The sequence below is a fragment of the Populus alba genome, chromosome 17, assembly GCF_005239225.2.
Source record: "Populus alba chromosome 17, ASM523922v2, whole genome shotgun sequence".
NCBI lineage: Eukaryota > Viridiplantae > Streptophyta > Magnoliopsida > Malpighiales > Salicaceae > Populus > Populus alba.
Genome location: NC_133300.1, coordinates 10,273,647 through 10,290,815, shown reverse-complemented (window position 1 = coordinate 10,290,815; position 17,169 = coordinate 10,273,647). Strand labels below are relative to the sequence as shown.

The following is a 17,169-nucleotide window of genomic DNA, read 5'->3' as shown; positions in this document are numbered from 1 at the left end:
AACAAGCTTTCGAAAGAAAATGAGTGAAAAGGAAAGAAGGAAGGAAAGGAGAAGCAACAAAACAACATATAGTTAACAAGCTTAAAGAAGGTATAAACATGTAACAACTCAATGGTGAAGTCCATGTGACCTGTCCATTCATAATTTTTTAATATTTAAATATTTTTTAATGTTTTTTGAACTTGTTTGAGTGTTAAGATGTTTTTTAGTTTTGTTTTGATTAATACTTAAAAATGTTATTTTTATTGTTTAAATCTTGTTTGGAGTTGTAATTGTTTTACTAAGTGTTAGGACAACATGTTTGTTAATCGATTTTGATAAAATATAGTCGTTTTGGATTCTGCCAAAAGGTGGTAGTGGGTGCTTAATGCCTTTTTTGTTTTATCAGTGTATGTTCTTGGTTCCTGAGCATGATTTGAGTTTTAAGTGTTCAAAGAGTCAATTTTTTTTTTAATCAAAATTTGATGTTTTTGTTGGCTATCATTGGGGTTGCAATTATAAAGTTGGAATTTAATGCATGTTTGTAATGTTTTTTGTTAGTTATTTAGATTCAACTATGCTTGGTGTTGGTAATGTGGTTTGTGATGACCAAAAAACAATGTGTTAAAGGCCTAAAAAAATCAAATCTGGGTTTTGGCATTAATATTTCAATTTTTGGAAAATTTTCAAATTTTAGGTTCATCTTCTTCACGTTAACTTTTCCTTAACTTCTTGTCTTTTTAGCTATTTTGGATTAATTCTTGGCATAAACATGTTTATCTTGTATTTATACATTAAGATTCTAGGGTTTTTTTTACTACCCACCAAACACATTTTAATCAAATCTTGGTTTTTGAGAGTTAATGAAAAAAAATGGATGCTTGGTTCTTGATCCACACAGGATTACGAACAAAACCTTGTCCTTAACTGCATGAAAACTTGTCTAGTTTGTGATTTGTGTTTACTGGGTTTTGGTTTGAATATTCATCATGTTCTTTATGTTTTTAGTGTTTGATATGTTTTTGTTAGAAAATTTTATGTTTCAGTGTTTTTTATTTAGTTTTGATATGTTTTTGGTTTAATTTTCTGTTTTTGGTTTAGTTTTGGGTCAAATTATGATTTTCGGTTCAGTTCAAGGTTGAACTAGTATTTTCGAGTCAACTTAATTGGTTTTGTTTTGGATTAGATACTAAGCCTTTATTTGGCTCGTTATTTTAATAAAAGGAATTAAGGCTTAAGGATATGTTTAATCAACTTGCCTTTAAGTCTGTTTTGAATAAAAAATGTTTTTTTTTTTTGCCAAACAAGCTTTAAATAAATTCCAAAAAAATTCTAAAAAATTTCAAGGAAAAATTTAAAATTATTTATGGATCCTTCACATGTTTTTTTCAGTAATTTTATTTAATATTAAGACTGTAGACTTATATTATAAGATGCTGACTTGATATTAAAATACCTTTATTTCATTGAAATCTAAATTTTCAAAATTTCCAAAAGAAAATCATATATATATATAAAAGAGTTGTTTGTGAGTCCTTCACATGATTTTTTTTTATTTAGTGTGCATGTGACCAAGTCCCTCAAAAAATAAAAATCATATTCTGACTTAAAAAAAATATAAAAATTACATGGTATGATTTAACATTTTGTTTTATACACAAAAATTCAAAATATATCTTTGCATGTATTTTTGGATTTAATAACCAGTTTATTGAATTTATGAGAACTTGGTGAATATTACAAAACCACCCCTATTTATATTCTTGAGAATTAATGGTTAACATTCTAATATGAATATTGGACCTGTAGGCTGATATTTAAATACCAGGAGTTGATAAGAAAATTTCTAGAATTATTTCGGATAGTCACCAATTTTAATTAGAAGTATTTTTCATCATGATATATAAGTTATGGAAAAACCCTTTCGCTTTCTAGGTTAGGTGAACCCTATTAAAATCTATATGTATTTTTTTCATGAAATAATTTATTTGGGTATACAAGTCCATAATAAATTTATTCACGAGCATAAATTTTTATTTTAAGTCATAGGCGAACCATCGATACGAAACCCATTAACACTTTTAAGCCATATCTAGACTATATAATGCAGCTTATCTCAAGTAAAATGTGTTATAAGTGCTAATAGTTTTTCTAGCCATAACCAGTTCATCATCCTATAATTTCATATAAGACCAGTCTACTTTAGTTTCCTAGTGACATTGAACCAAATCATCAATCCTGATATCTTGCCATACCATGCACATGTGCGACACTTTAGCATTATCCTACTCTTGCATGTATGTTGGATATGGATAAATGTCTTCATATATCACTAGTCTAATTGTTATACATCATTTTGAAATGCATACACATGGAAGCTTCAGGTTAGGTGGAGGAGTAACGACTTACCATATGAATTTCAGTCAGGGTTTAAGTTCGCAAACCATCCAACTCTTTGCTAAGTACTTGGACTGGTAGTGATTGACATACATATCAATCTATTACCTACTGAGCCCTTATATTACCTTAACAAGGCTAACCACTACAACAATAGACCCTTTTAAGACTAGACAGTATCTACCTCAATGTCTCATATAAAAGGACATAAAACCTGTCTGTATGTTGTTTGTTCTACAAATAATCATTGTTGCATTAAGACATGTTTAAACCTAAAAAAAAAAAATCTTGAATTTTAAGACTTAAGGCTGATAACATGGTTACCTTTAAAGAAATGACCTCTATTGAATATGGGTTGGATTTTGAATCCCTACAGCTGTTAGAAAGGGATTTTTTAGATTTTATAGGGTAGGCTGTAGACCTTACAAGGTTTATTTTTTATTCATCTAACTTTAAAGTGTTTATTTGTCCTACACAAAGACAACACCTTCAGAATACAACTAAACCCTCTAAACCTCTAAAAAAATAAGAAGATAAAACCAAGAAAATAATATATGTGTTTATTATATTTCTTTTTTGTATAATTACATGCTTTTATAGACTTGAAAACATAACAATAAAACAATATGATTTGTGATAAAATAATACGAGTACTCATCAAACAATATAACTGTTCATATTAAATTTCAAGTTCTAAATGATATTTTTTGATATTATAAATATCAGTATAATAATATTAAAAGCCAAATAAAAGAGTTTGTCTACCATGATTTAATTTACTACACAATATAAATCCACACTTAAAAACAGTATTTCTTTTTAATATAAAATATATATCTTTTTTTTTTTTTTTTTTTCTTACAAATTACACCAACAATACATTTGCAGCTGTAGGCGCTTTTGGAGCATCAGCTCTCATGAGAAATTCCATTATTGCTTGCTTTGGCACCTCCGGGGGGTTTGTACAACGAATGAGTGCCCACTTGATGCTCTGAAAGAATGGATGCTGTTTTATTTCAGTGGCTCCCCGTCAATAAGCAAGACGACGCTGCGGCTCCTTCACGAGTAAACCTCTGATCAAGTCCCTAGCTGCGAAGCTCAGAGTAGGCGATTCTGGAAATCTTAATGGCTGGCCAACCACATTAAAAAATAAAGTAGCTCGATTTCCTGCTCCTTTGAAGGGAGTTTTACCAAACAAAAGCTCATAGAGAAAGATCCCAAAAGCCCACCAATCTACCGCACTTCCATGGCCTTCGCCTTTAATTATTTCAGGTCCACAAAAGACATTGATCGAGCATTTGTGGGTTCAGCAATGAGCTCAGGTAGAAGGCATACTTGATGATGATTCATCTCATTCTCTGGCTTGCTCTTTTTACCTTTCTTGGCCTTAGCTGACAAGAAGCGTGGTACAAAACATGCTGGTTGGATGCAATCTGGTTTGAGGTCTCTGTAAATGATCCCAAGCATGTGCAAGTATTCCAAAGCAAGGAGAACTTCTGCAACATAAAACCTGCATAAAGATAGCAAATAACATCCTTGCTAAAGTTAGTCAAATGACGCAATAGCAAGAATTAAGCCACATCATAGATGATTACAAATACAAAACTTGACGCAGAAGAGAGTCGAAAGGAAAAGGACAAAATAAGAACTTATATTCTTGTTTAAATCGTCAAGGAGGAGGTCAGGAAAGCAGATTTCAGATTGGTGCCAAAGATGTCCTCAGGAAAGAGAGCATGCAATTACAAATTCATGCAAACAACCAAAGGAGCTCATATGAATCGTTGCTCAATCTCACATCATGGAAAGATTAAATCGAGAAAAAAGCCACTCAATTAGAAAATATGGAGATGTATTCCTGATAAAAAAAAAAAACCAAACTTAAGATATGAGATCCTTGGAGCATTGATGAAACTGGAAAAACTCTGTACAAAAATGAAATACTATCACAACATGGATTGAGTATCTTAGCAGTTGTGATATTTCATATTTTCATGTAACATATTTGACACAAAGCTTTTAAATTATCAAGATGGAGAGTGGCAACAGCCTAGCTTCGCCTTGCATCTCATATACTTTCTTCCACAATAGAAAAAATAAAGGAATATTCTCGACATGAAAAAGCATCCCATACCGAAAAGGATCAGCAGTAAAGAAAGTTCTATTTACATACAGTTGAGGAGAGTGAGAACAAAATCATGGTAGTTCAAATCTGGTTCGATGGAAAGTTTGTCAAGTCTCTTTAAAAAGGGCCCCAACCGAACTTTCATAGGTTTCTGGTGATGTCCAAAGACACCAAAAATTAACAGCTATAAGCTATATAGATTTAATTGCAAGAGTTATAAAGCAAGCAGTTGGTTACAAATTACAAATATATAAATGTGATGAAGAGCTCTAAAAAATAAGAGAAAAATTCCTAACCTGGCAGCATGCTCTGGAAAGTACTTCCCAGGTTGTCGTTGCCTTAATGCATGCAAGTCCCCACCAGGGCAGAACTCCATTAACAAGCCAGAGAACTTTTCTGTTTCAAAACGTGTATACAGGGTGGGTAAAAATGGATGATCCAGAGATTGAGGGATCTCTCGTTCTGTCTGAGCCCTTAAAAGCTTCTTCCGTGCTGCTAGAGCTGCTTTGTCCATAACTTTCATTGCAAAACAAGTTCGAGTACCACTCAACTCTGATAAATAAACACTCCCTATATCTCCACCTCCCAGTCTCTTCAACAATTTAAAGTGATTGAATCCCAATGCTCCTAAATGAGATCGGACAACTTGAATTGCCTCCCATCTTATATTTTGCCTTGTGACTTCTATAATGCGTTGCTTAAACTACTGGAACTGTTTTCATCACTAACATCACTATCAGTGCTGCCTCTATAGAGGTTCATTTTCCTGCTCTCATTATCATAGGAATTACTTTACCACTCTCAACAGACTTCTGAACAATGCTTGCTTCTTCACTTACTTATGTGCTGGTGAAACTTTGCTTGCCTTCAGCATAGAGAGTGGCAGTATAGATGCTGTTTGAAGAACTTGGACTGAAGCTTAAAGCAGAGTGAGATGCTATGAGGTTGTTAAGCTGCCCAGCATCTGCTTCAGATGGACCAGAGACAACACTTTCACATTCAAGTGAGCCACTTGAATTAGAGCTTTTTGGATCATCCATGGGATGTTTGATGCGGGAAATGTTCTCCACCACTGAAATATTATTCTCAGGAGAGATTTCTGCTGATTTACAAACAACGTCAGGTGAGCTCACAAACTCTGATTGGCCCTTATGAGGACCGTAGAAATATTTTTCCGTATCAGGTAATTCTTCATGCTGGATACTATCATGCACTGTTTTGTCGGAATTCTTCAGATAGATTACAGAGCCATTGAATGGTGGATGGTATGCATGCCATGACAGTGGGAACTTGTATAGAATGCACTGAAAGAAGTCCCTTCATTTCTAGATTGTGTCAGAACTGGAGGCCGAGAAGGGCAAGACATCTCAGATGTGGAATTCGGTTGGCTGCCTACTCCATGGAATACCTCAACAACAGCACTATCACACCAAAACCCAAAAAAGCAAAGCGATGTGGGTATGCATGATAAGCAAGCCATTAAATGACAGAATCTTGGAATTAAATTGCTTTTATATTAAAGAAAAAATCTGCTACAATAACTATGCTATTACAAATAGTAACAACAGAGTGCAATGCAAGTTAGAACAAGAAAATAGCAGTTGATTATTTTGATTCATTAACACAAAATCTCTGCAGAGATTTAACGGAGAGAACAAGATATTTTACCGTCAGCTACAGTCAGATGAATGTCAAAATCAACCCTTTTGAGCATTGCAAGCACTAAGATTTCTAAATTAATAAAAAGACATAAACCTGAGCATTGCAAGCACTAAGATTTCTAAATTAATAAAAAGACAAAAACCTGACATTGCTTTCTTCAATCAAAAACCCAGATGCTAAAAATCGAGAAACTAAACGTTTAACTGCAGCACAAGAAAATTGGCTTGTTCAAGAAATAAAAAGATTGCTTCTTTGAAAAGCAAAATAACATAACACATGAATTAAGGGACTAAAACAGGTAGGCAAAAGAAATTGAAAGAGTAGACACCTGATTAAAGAAGAGAGAAGGCAATGCAGAGAGAGCAATCTTGCACGATTGTTACAAACAACACAAAAGAAAAGATAAAAGAAAGAGACCCTAAAAGGACTGAAACAGCTCACAAGAGAGTAAATTATCTCTCTCGCTGCGCGCGCGCCTTTCTGTTTCTCTGAAGAAGTACTTCAGATCCGATCCGATCCAAACAAGAAAGAGAGAAAGAGAAAGGATGAATAACGATAAATGATTTTTTCACTCTTCTATTGCTTGTGGAAAGCTGTTTCTGTTATTGTTTTCGTCGTTTTATGGAGTGGTGAAACAGGGAGGAAGGGAGGGAAGGATTACAGATTTGAAACCGCAAGAAAACAAAGACTTGTGCTTCGCTTATAATTTTTCTTTTTTTCTTTTTTTTTTTAAAAAAAAAAAACAAAACGCTCACTTCACTCATTATGCGTGGAGTTTTCCCATCACTTATTGCTGCTAACTATAAATAAGTGTTCTATTTTTCTTTTTTAACAGCACCAATTTAAATGTCTATTAAAAGATCCAAGTATAATAAATTTAACACTTTATTTTTTTACAAACTTTATTATATTGTTAATCATTAACCAAAAAGAGATGAATTTAGTTTCAATTTCATCATTGATTGAGTTTGCTTATGGATTAGAATTCATAATTTATTTTAATTTGTTTTATATAAGATTATATCAATCTTATGATGAGGATTAAGAGTTAATTTTAGTTGCCTTGATTTCTTTGTCCTATTTTTTATTTATTTTTTTAAAAAACAATTTCCTTTAACATTGAGTTAATTAAAAACTAGACTTCGAAAATTATCTCGATTTGCTTTTTATAAAGTTTTCTTGCTATCATAACCAGGGAACTAAAAGAGAAGGTGAATTCGTTGTTCATCTCATTGTAAAACATTATTCACTAAAACATTGCTTCGGTTTTTTTTATAGTTTTTTTTTAATTTTAATTTCATCCTTTAATATTAGCTTTATTTAGGATTTTGTTTCATAATTAAATTTAATTTTTTTCTATAAAGTTATTCCGATCTCATAACCTAGGTCGTAGGTTTGGTGGGTTGACTTGGTTTTTTTGTCCTTTTTCTTAATTGATACATATATTTTTTAATTTTATCCTTTAATATTATGTTGATTGAAAAATGGACTTCACAATATTTTTTATTTCCTTTCTATGAGTATATCTCGATTTCATTGTTGTTACTCATTTTAAACCCCATAAAAAATCAAGAAAAAAAAAGAAAATCCAAAAATACAAGAAGATGCACATGAAAAAATCCTAGAAGATTGTCCAAGTTGGTGGTAAAAAACCAAAATAACAAGTGAAAAAGTTAAAGGACTAGAATGTCTAAGATTGACAAAATTGACCAACCAATTCTGATTTACAAAAGATCCATTCAGTGAAAATATTTTTATTTGATGTAAGGAAATGCAAATCTAGATGAGTAAGGACTCCATGAGGATTTTATATGGCTTAATTTAATTTGTTGAGAACATAATTGTAAGGAAAATTAGTTTTTTAGAGTCAATTTGAAAGTTAATAGGAGAAAAATGGAGTTTAGGGACTTAAAATAACAAATAAAACTTTGACATGGTTGAAGCAGCATCTCGTAGGATGAGAAATGCATGGAATATTGTCTATGTGTGAGCAAGCGAAACAAACCTGTCATGTGGCCACCATCAATGAAGAATATTAATACCCTTTTGGATTGGGGATGGCAGCTGTCATGGGACATGTTTTTTTTTGCTGAGAGGTGTACGTGTACTGCTGTGAAGCTGGAGTCTGAATTTGAGACTGGCTGACACTCAACGCATCTGCAAGGTTCGGAGTTGGAGGGGTGACAGATATGGAGCTTCCAGCATCAGTATTGGCTATTGGCCCTGTCGTGTCAGCAACTTCAATGGGGCTAGTCAGGTCAATATATGCTTCAGTCGCAATGTCATCGAAGATGTTGCAAACATATATTGAGTGCAGATTTGTAGACTTCAAATCGAAGCTGAAATATTTTTGTTTTGTTTAATTTCTCAATCATTTTATGGGTCAGAGAATTTCTTGTTGAACACCAAATGATGAGCTGAAGCGTTGAAAAAAATACTTAGTTGGCAGTAAAGCCGTTGATCCAAAGCAGAGAAATAAGCAGCAGACGAAGCCAAACTAGACTGTAGCAATTTACGGTACTTTCTCCACGTATTTTAAAATTTCTGTTTAATATTAGATGATGATGTTGAATTGCCAAACTAGACTCCATGGTTGAAGATCTTTCGGTTGTTTGAAGTCTGAAATGTTAGGCCTTTTATCAATTATTTCGTAGATGTGATCATGAAGTTAACATGTCATCTAAACAAAAAAGCTAATGAAAAGCTGACATTCAACGAATCATAGGAAAGTTTTAATAACACTGACAATGCCACTCTGTGCTTCTGCTGTGCACAAACATTCTTGGGCCTTTCACAAACCATTGCTGCAGTCATTTTATACATGGTGCAATCATCCACTTCATTAGGAATAGCTTAGGCATCTCTTTCTCATGTTTGTTGGCATCATTTCTTTGTTACAGGATCACTTACTTTGAACCCTTTTTGGATGCATTGCTTGAAGATGAGGGTCGCAGGATGAGACCCCACATCTGCAGAAAAAGTTGGCCAGCCCTCTTAACACTTTCATTTGTTCTTTTGGTTCAACCTTTGTTGCTTTGTATGACTTGGAATTATTGATCTTGAGACAGTCTTTTACTCTTCTGCTTGGTTGTTGCAACTCTTGTACATAAATTATAAGCTCTTTTGCATTGTTTTGCCATGTTAAATACATCTTAATAATGTACTTTGATCAACTACTTTAAACGGTAATGATGTCTTTTTATAGCTATATCCTGCTCTTTAACAACAGAATTTCCCGGGACATAGCACAAGCAACCTTCTGGTCTTTCATGAGACCTTTTTTTCTTTTTTAACAAGAGTATTATTAGGAATTTTCACAAGGACACGCTGTTAAGTTTGTTCCGCAGCAAAGTATACAGAAACTTCAAAACTTTAACCATTATGCTGACGCCTGGACTCCACAAAACTAGTAATTGTAATAACACAGCAGGAGATTCATTCTCCTGTAAAGCTCATGCATTTTCAGGAGACAAATGATTGTGAGATTAACAACATAAAATATCAAGATTGTTCTAGCAAGTTCTCTAAATATAAGTTCAAGATGTATCTCCCTGTCGACAAAACATCAAGTCTCTTCTCGCTAGGTTCGTACTTCCCCCTTCGAAGCTGGTATCGATGAGTTACAGATGAAATGGTATATGCTTGCCCTTCAATTGTCACGCTTTCTCCACATTGCAGGTTCTGCTACACCAGGAACAACTTAAATGAACAAGAAAATAATGTCGATGCACAATAGTAACATCAAATTCATCCGATGAACAAAGATACAAACATGAGAAAGATGACCAAGGACAGACAGATCACTGAATTTTCTGTTTCTAGCACACCGACCACAAAAGAAGGGTTTGAATTTTGGTTTCTTCTATTAGAAATCATACAGGAACATCTGACATTTACAACTCATAAACGCAAGGAAAACAGCTCAGTGTTTCATAATTTGACCCCATACTATAGCCACCAGTCTTTTCCCAAATCAGAGGATACACAAAACATGGAATTATGATGCTGCAAGAATACCCTAATTTCCCCAATTCCTTTTGGGGAACCCCCATTTGTGGAGTAGTGGCAGCCTAGACAGCATTTAGACAATATAAAAGCTGATATTTCTTCCTCTTCTTTTATCCTTTAAAGTAGCTCTGGTATCAGCAAGCAGGGGAAAGGAATCTCGAGGATTTGTACCTTTATCTATGTTGTGACGGCGACCTCGAATTTTTCTTTGCAGTAGCCTTCTATGTATGTATTTATGAATATATCCATTCAAACTTTATGTTGAATTCTCTTATTTATGTCGAGTTCTCTAATCTGTGTCATTATAAGGTCACTTTTGGAGATTTCTTACAATAATTTGATTACAAGCAAGTTACACCAGGGGAGCCATAGAGCTGGAAAAGGAGCGTAGAGGACTGGAGTGAGGATCCTAGGACAAACAAGAGAACCTCTTCCCATTCCACCAAGTGATCACCACCAAACCTTCTCTCTGTGAAGAATTAGGCAAGCACCAAGTGCAGTGTACCTTTCAGTTCTCCAATAAGAAAATCAAACTTCTGATGTGCTATTGCCCACATTCATTCAGTTTATTGAGGAAGCTGTAAATAGGTGACATAGCACTCCATTCAATTTCTGTCCTCCCCTTTATTATTTAACTTTGCTCCTCCTTTGACATCATTTAATTTAAGCACAGCATGCATCTTTCATATTGCTAAACTATGTCCGCATTCATTAATTTGTTTGTGTTCTCTCTCAGTTATTCATATCATTAGCTCATAAGATATAAAATAAGACAGAACAGAAAGGATTGTTGCCTTTTGCCTTGACACCCGGAGTGCTCTTTCTAAAGGAACAGACATATTAATTAGTTCAGTATCATTTTAGCTTTGATTTATTTTTTAAACCAAAGCAGCTGCAAATCACAGCCGAAATCTCACATCTACGGAAACAACTTTTCCATTTCCATACATACCCAAAGCACCGCATGGTAATTCTCAACTGCATTGCACTTTCCTAATATCCACTCAGAAAAAAAGAAAAGAAAAGGAAACCCTTAAAATAAGTAGCAAACAACCCCATGGTTATCAAAGATCTCCCAAAACACGAGTGTTCTGTGTTCGATGTTTGAAGAAACAAAAGAAGAAAAAGAAAAACTTACGGGGGGAAAGCAACGGATACCAAGATTCTTTGGAGGAGGTGTAATTTCAATGACTTTATAAGGGTGGGAACGATCTCTGTCTCTTTCTTTCTTTCTGCATGTTACATCAAGTGCTGGTGTCTGCTGCCAAATTATAGAGTTAAAGAGCAATTACTGAAAAATGATGATATGTGAGAAAACATGAATAGATCAATTACGAATCAATTAAAAGAAAACCTCCGTGAATTGTTGATTGATTGTCACACCTTCTGATACGCACCTACATTCCAAGACGCCATTGTCATGCTTCTGCTGCGTCTACTTTCTTTCTTTTGCGTGTCTGTAATTGAGAGTTGAAGAGTGGAAAAAGGAAAGCCACAAAATATATAAAGATCTTTTCTTTTTAACAATTAAGAAGAAAATACTAAAAAAAAATGAAACAAAAAAAGAGGTGCTAATTTTAGGATGGTAGATACTTTAATTTTGATAAACAAAATTCTAAAACTTGGTCATTCAATCTATATCGATTATTTGTTTTTTTAATTGAAAAATATTTTTATAAAATTTTAATTTTTGATTTTTAAAATCCTTTTTTAAATATTTTTAGATCATTGTGTATGTCAATATCAAAAATAAATTTTAAAAAATAAAAAAAATATATTATTTTAATATATTTCCAAACAAAAAAATACTTTAAAAAATAACAACTACTAGAATGTCAAATGAGCTTACGAGTAACAATTATCTCTAATGTTAAACCTTGATTTCTCTAGTAATCTATTCTAAAAAGACAGTCATATAAATTTAAACATAAGTTTCAAGAGAAAAGAAGATTGCACAATTTAAAGTGCATGAAATTAAATAAACCAATAAGGAAAAAAAAAAAAAAACCTTCCAAGAAAAAAAAAATGACAAATAAATTTACAAGCAATTAAATATGTGAGGCGGACTATAATTTACATAATAAAACTCTTTTTATATTATTATAGAGTTTGAATTCTATTTACATAAATATTTCTACACATATACATATAAATTGTATCACATAAAAAAGATTATTAAATGCTAATACAAGACAAATCTCTCTTTTATTGAATAACACTTGAATCTTAGTCTAATCTCTTGCATTTGATTGGTTATTTCATTAATGATTCTCATTCTTAATAGAATGATATCTCTCTAGTTATGTGCATTTTCAAACTCTACTTATTTTTTATTATTATTACTTTCTTATAAGCAATAATGATTTTTGGTCCCTTGATTGACTAGTTCATTGCTTCTTCAACACTCCTGGTCGTTTAAGAATTCCTCCAACTTAGTTGATTCTTTTAAATCATAAATGATTTTAACTTTCTTGTCTTATTTTGTGATGAACAATCATTGTTCTTTATACTTGATACATGTATGTTTATTTCAGGTATAAACAATGCCTCTCATATTTATTTATTTCTTAAATGAAGGATTATTAACCTTATTAAACTTGTACTAAAACCAATTAAGTATTATATGGGAAATAAAATTTTTTACCTAAATCAATTTAATTTAAAAATTACACATTCTTTGGATTTTAGGCATGATATTTAGGTTAAATTGCATCCAATTCAATCTCTTACAAAAATCTAAATATTTTTTAAAAACCCTAGATAATGTTTTGTAAAGATTCAATGAAGAACCTTAAATAATCTACATTCTTTCTAAGATTAAAATGTTAGCTTTAAATTTTGCTCTAAAATAAACCCTCTTAAATAGACTATTTTGCTCACATTGAATGGTCTACTATGAATGCTAGTCATAGCAAAAATAAATGAGAATATTCTGGCTCATTCTATCAAAAGATACCTTAGAATAAGGTAGATCTTCACATTTCCTATACTTTGAAAAAGAAATAATTCATTTTCAAGACGATCATGTAAATTTAAAAGTCTAGAAGAAAATATCCTATTATAGCCAGGTGTTATTCTTGAAGATTGCATTAGATGGTTGGAAAAAACAAAACATCATTATGCTTATAAAAGAGGAATTATAGTATTTTTAATAGGATTCAACTATTACTCGTCATATTAAAACTCAACAAAAAGCTTCTAGCAATCTTTTTCTTGTTTTAGTAAAAATCCAACAACACCTTCATATTCATATATGGATTACAAACCATTAGTGTCTATGACTTGGCTATAATAAATTGTCTATACCTAGTTGGTAACAAACTCATGTGTAATACATCCACTATAAATATAAAATCAGCCACTTTAATTTTAAAAGACCTTGAAACTTTATCAAAGTATCTTGCAAATCCTTTTTAGTTTAATCCTTGTAATTCTCCTATGGATAAAAAGAACTAGTGTCCTTAAGACCTTTTTTTTTGTACTTGACAAAAAAAAAGAAACAATTTTATTGCTATTATCATATGTATTTTTTATCATGAAATCTGCATTGCTCTATTTTTTCAAGACAATCATGTTAGATGTGTATTGTTGATCAATCGATGATTTTGACATGGGTAATACCATGATTATTGAAGATCATTTGGTAACCTTATCCAGGTCGAGCCAAGTCATTGGCTTTTCTATTATTTTCTCTCATTAAAAAAAACAAAAATAAAATTAGAGAATCTCTTAATAAGGTATGTGGCCACAATCTGGTATATAATTAAAATTGATATTTCACATTTATGAACTAGATAACTGGTTGAATAATAAGTAATTTCACGTTTATCATAATTTCACAATCTGGTTGAATAATTTCACATTTATCATGTAATTGATTGTGCTCTTAATTCTAGGAGTATCTCTAGGCCTAAATTAAGGTCTCATATTCATCTTGATTATTTGTGCAAAGACGATCAAGCCAAAAGGATAAGGTCACTTTATGACCTATTAGGGATATTATGACCAGCCTGCACCGATTTTATTTATAGTCTTGTATCTATTAAACCATAATTACTATGTAAATGGTTCTACCATGATACTTTTAATATCTTGTTTCAATTCATGGTCTATACTAATGTAAGGATGAGAAACTAAGAAATCACTCAAAGCTCAGTCTTTAACTATTTTTTATGGTATGTAATACAAATTAAACCTAGACAATACTAATATCCATTTGTTGATATAACATCTTTTTTTAAAAAAAAAGCTTTGACAACATATATTCGAATATTATTTATGCTAGGATGTTGTTAATTGATCCTTCTAGTATTGAAATATACAACCATAAACACTTTCCAAACCTTGATGGGGCTAACTCTAGGATTTAACTAGATAAGCTCTAATATATTCAAAGGCAATTTGTTTCTTTTTCATTCATTAAAACTCATTAAAGCTTTCCTTTTCACTAACTAGGTAAAAGGTCTAATCTTCCCTGCAATATTTAAAATAAACATTCTTATAAAATTAATCTTACCAATAAGATTTTGTGTTTCTTTCTTGTTTTGAGAAGGTTTTGCTTCCATTATAGCTTATTCTTTATTATTGTCTACCTATATGCCTCATTAATGCACCAAAATCCCTAGAAAATTATCTATTTATACTCCTAAGACCCATTTTAAGGGATTCATTATTAAACTATACATCCTAATTAGTTTAAATTAGCAAATAGTTCATTTAGTTAGTGGATCTTGATTTTAATTTTTATCATAATATCATTAATTTAAACCTTTATATTATGATTAATCATATATGAAAGATTAAGTTCATAGCTATTTGGTTTGTTGCACCTGTATTTTTCAATTTAATGTAGTCTTGGAAATATTATATTTTGCAATGAAGATTTATTTGTAACTAGAGTGGCCTTTCATAAAACTATGTATTTCATTTCTAGATGCATTTATAAGCATATCAGTTATTGATATAGGATATTCATCTTTCAAAGATATGATTTAAATTTCTAAAATCTGATGCATAACTTGGTATTCATTTTTAATGTCAGTATTTGACATCCATTCACCTTATCTCATTAGCTTAATAAATCCTTATTCTAAAAGTCATTCATTTTTTTTTTCTTCACACAATCAATCATGTTTAGAGACATTCTTCAAAATAGTTGTCTACGTGGCTTGAAACCATGCTTGATTGGTAAAAGATGTTCAACCAAGCTTCTATATAACCCAAGCATCTCATTGTAACACTAGGAAAAATAGCCTTTGTAAGTGTTTAATTTGACAATAAATTTTTTTTTTTCCTGATGCTCTTCTAATATGCTTGTATTTATAAAGGTTAGTTTAGTTCCATTTTCAGTCTCAAGTTAACTTCAATTAACGTGTCCTAAACTTTAACTTGTCCATCATCCATATTTTATGGTGTTAGAGGAAGGCTTGTCTTATCGAGAAACATCAATTGGTCTTAATTTGGCTTTGGTTAACAAATTCAATTATATTGTTCAGTGCACCTATAGGCCTCATTGAAAGCCTTGAAACATTCTATTAAGTCATAATGACTAATTTAATCTCATGGCTCATATTTTAAGCTATTTTCTTTTCATTGTAGGTTATTTTGCCTAGAAAAATCTATTACGAGTCACTTAATGTGTGTTATTTTCTTGCTAATAGAGAAGTCAATAGGGCGATCCATGTTATAAATGCCTATGAATTGGACTGGATCAATATCATCACTATCTAACCATGCATTTATGATCCTTGAATTAACCAAAAATGATTTATCATCCATCTAAACAATATCAGCTAATCCATCTCGTAACCAAACTATTAAGGTTTGATGTAAAGATGATGGTACATACATGTTAGCATGTATTAAGTTTCATTAAAGTTGGATGTTATAGCTTGCCCTTGCTTCCACTACAAAGAAAGCTATGATAGAAGTTCTTGACCTAATAATTAGATCTTTTTGTAATTCTTATATAGTATCTCTTATACCCCTTGTAAAATCTAACATGATCATGATGTCCCCAAGACTTCACCACAATTGCATGGGTCATGACAAATAGAATACGACAAAAAAAATATCATTCCCATAAGGAGAAGATTCAAGTACTAATACAAAATTCCTTATATTATTTAGATGATCCTAAATTATTATGACCAATTGCAAATTTTTTCATGAAAAAGAATTTAGCTATAAAAGGTTCCTAGGGCTTGGATTTCATCAATTTAATTTCTTTAATAAGTTAGTTGCATTAATGTTTTTCTATGTGATGTTATTTTTTAAGGTATAATAACTATACCTATATTAATCTTATATATATTGTCATGATCACATAAATTAATATAAATTTATTATGCATTGTGAAATTCTTAAATGTAAGTTATAAAAGTGTGTATTTATTTCTAAACTAGACTATCAATATTTGATGAATTCATGAATAAATATTGAACGTCAACTTTCATTACTTTATCAACATCTTAAACATGCAATTCATGGCCACTAAATTGTAAGAATGAAAACAAAAATCATCTAATTACAATTAACAAAGGATATTCAATACAACCATATTCAAATCATGCCAAGAATTTCTTGACTACATGGCCTTAGAATAAGAAAGCTATAAATTAGAATTAATAAAATAATCCAATCATTTCTTAAATATAAATTTGAATTCAACATCCTTAATAACAATTTAGCAACTAAAAATAAAATATTAGATAAAGAATAATAAAAAAAGAACTATGTGATTACTGAAATAATGAGCTCCGTTTTTTTTTCCATTGGTGTGGCTATTGGGATTTGTTTTTTTCTATGATAAAACCTTTGTCCCTTCTCTATAGTTAAATATTTAATCCCTTACAAAACCAATTCTCCTTTCCCATTTAAAACAAATTTTTGCTGCTAAAAATCTAGAATTCCTAGCTAACCGACTTCCATCTAGATTTAGAGCATCAAAATAATATTGTTTGGATTTAGACCATCATTAAAGTTTTATATCTTGTTCTCAA

General features: G+C 31.4%; 1 long non-coding RNA gene and 1 pseudogene across 3 annotated transcripts; both read right to left on the bottom strand.

Annotated features, from left to right (window-relative positions):
* Window positions 1-3,233: 3,233 nt before the first annotated feature.
* On the bottom strand, window positions 3,234-6,808 carry LOC118058278 (serine/threonine-protein kinase D6PK-like; annotated as a pseudogene).
* A 2,706-nt stretch (window positions 6,809-9,514) lies between these two features.
* LOC118058274 (uncharacterized) lies at window positions 9,515-11,689 on the bottom strand. Of its 3 annotated transcripts, none has more exons than XR_012168427.1 (3): window positions 11,552-11,689; window positions 11,307-11,426; window positions 9,515-9,841 (listed from the first exon to the last, which is right to left on the bottom strand). It is a non-coding gene; the product is annotated as an uncharacterized lncRNA (long non-coding RNA). The 3 variants fall into 3 exon arrangements; XR_004689138.1 differs by having other exon boundaries at window positions 11,566-11,672; XR_004689137.2 differs by having other exon boundaries at window positions 11,523-11,651.
* Between the last annotated feature and the right edge of the window lie 5,480 nt (window positions 11,690-17,169).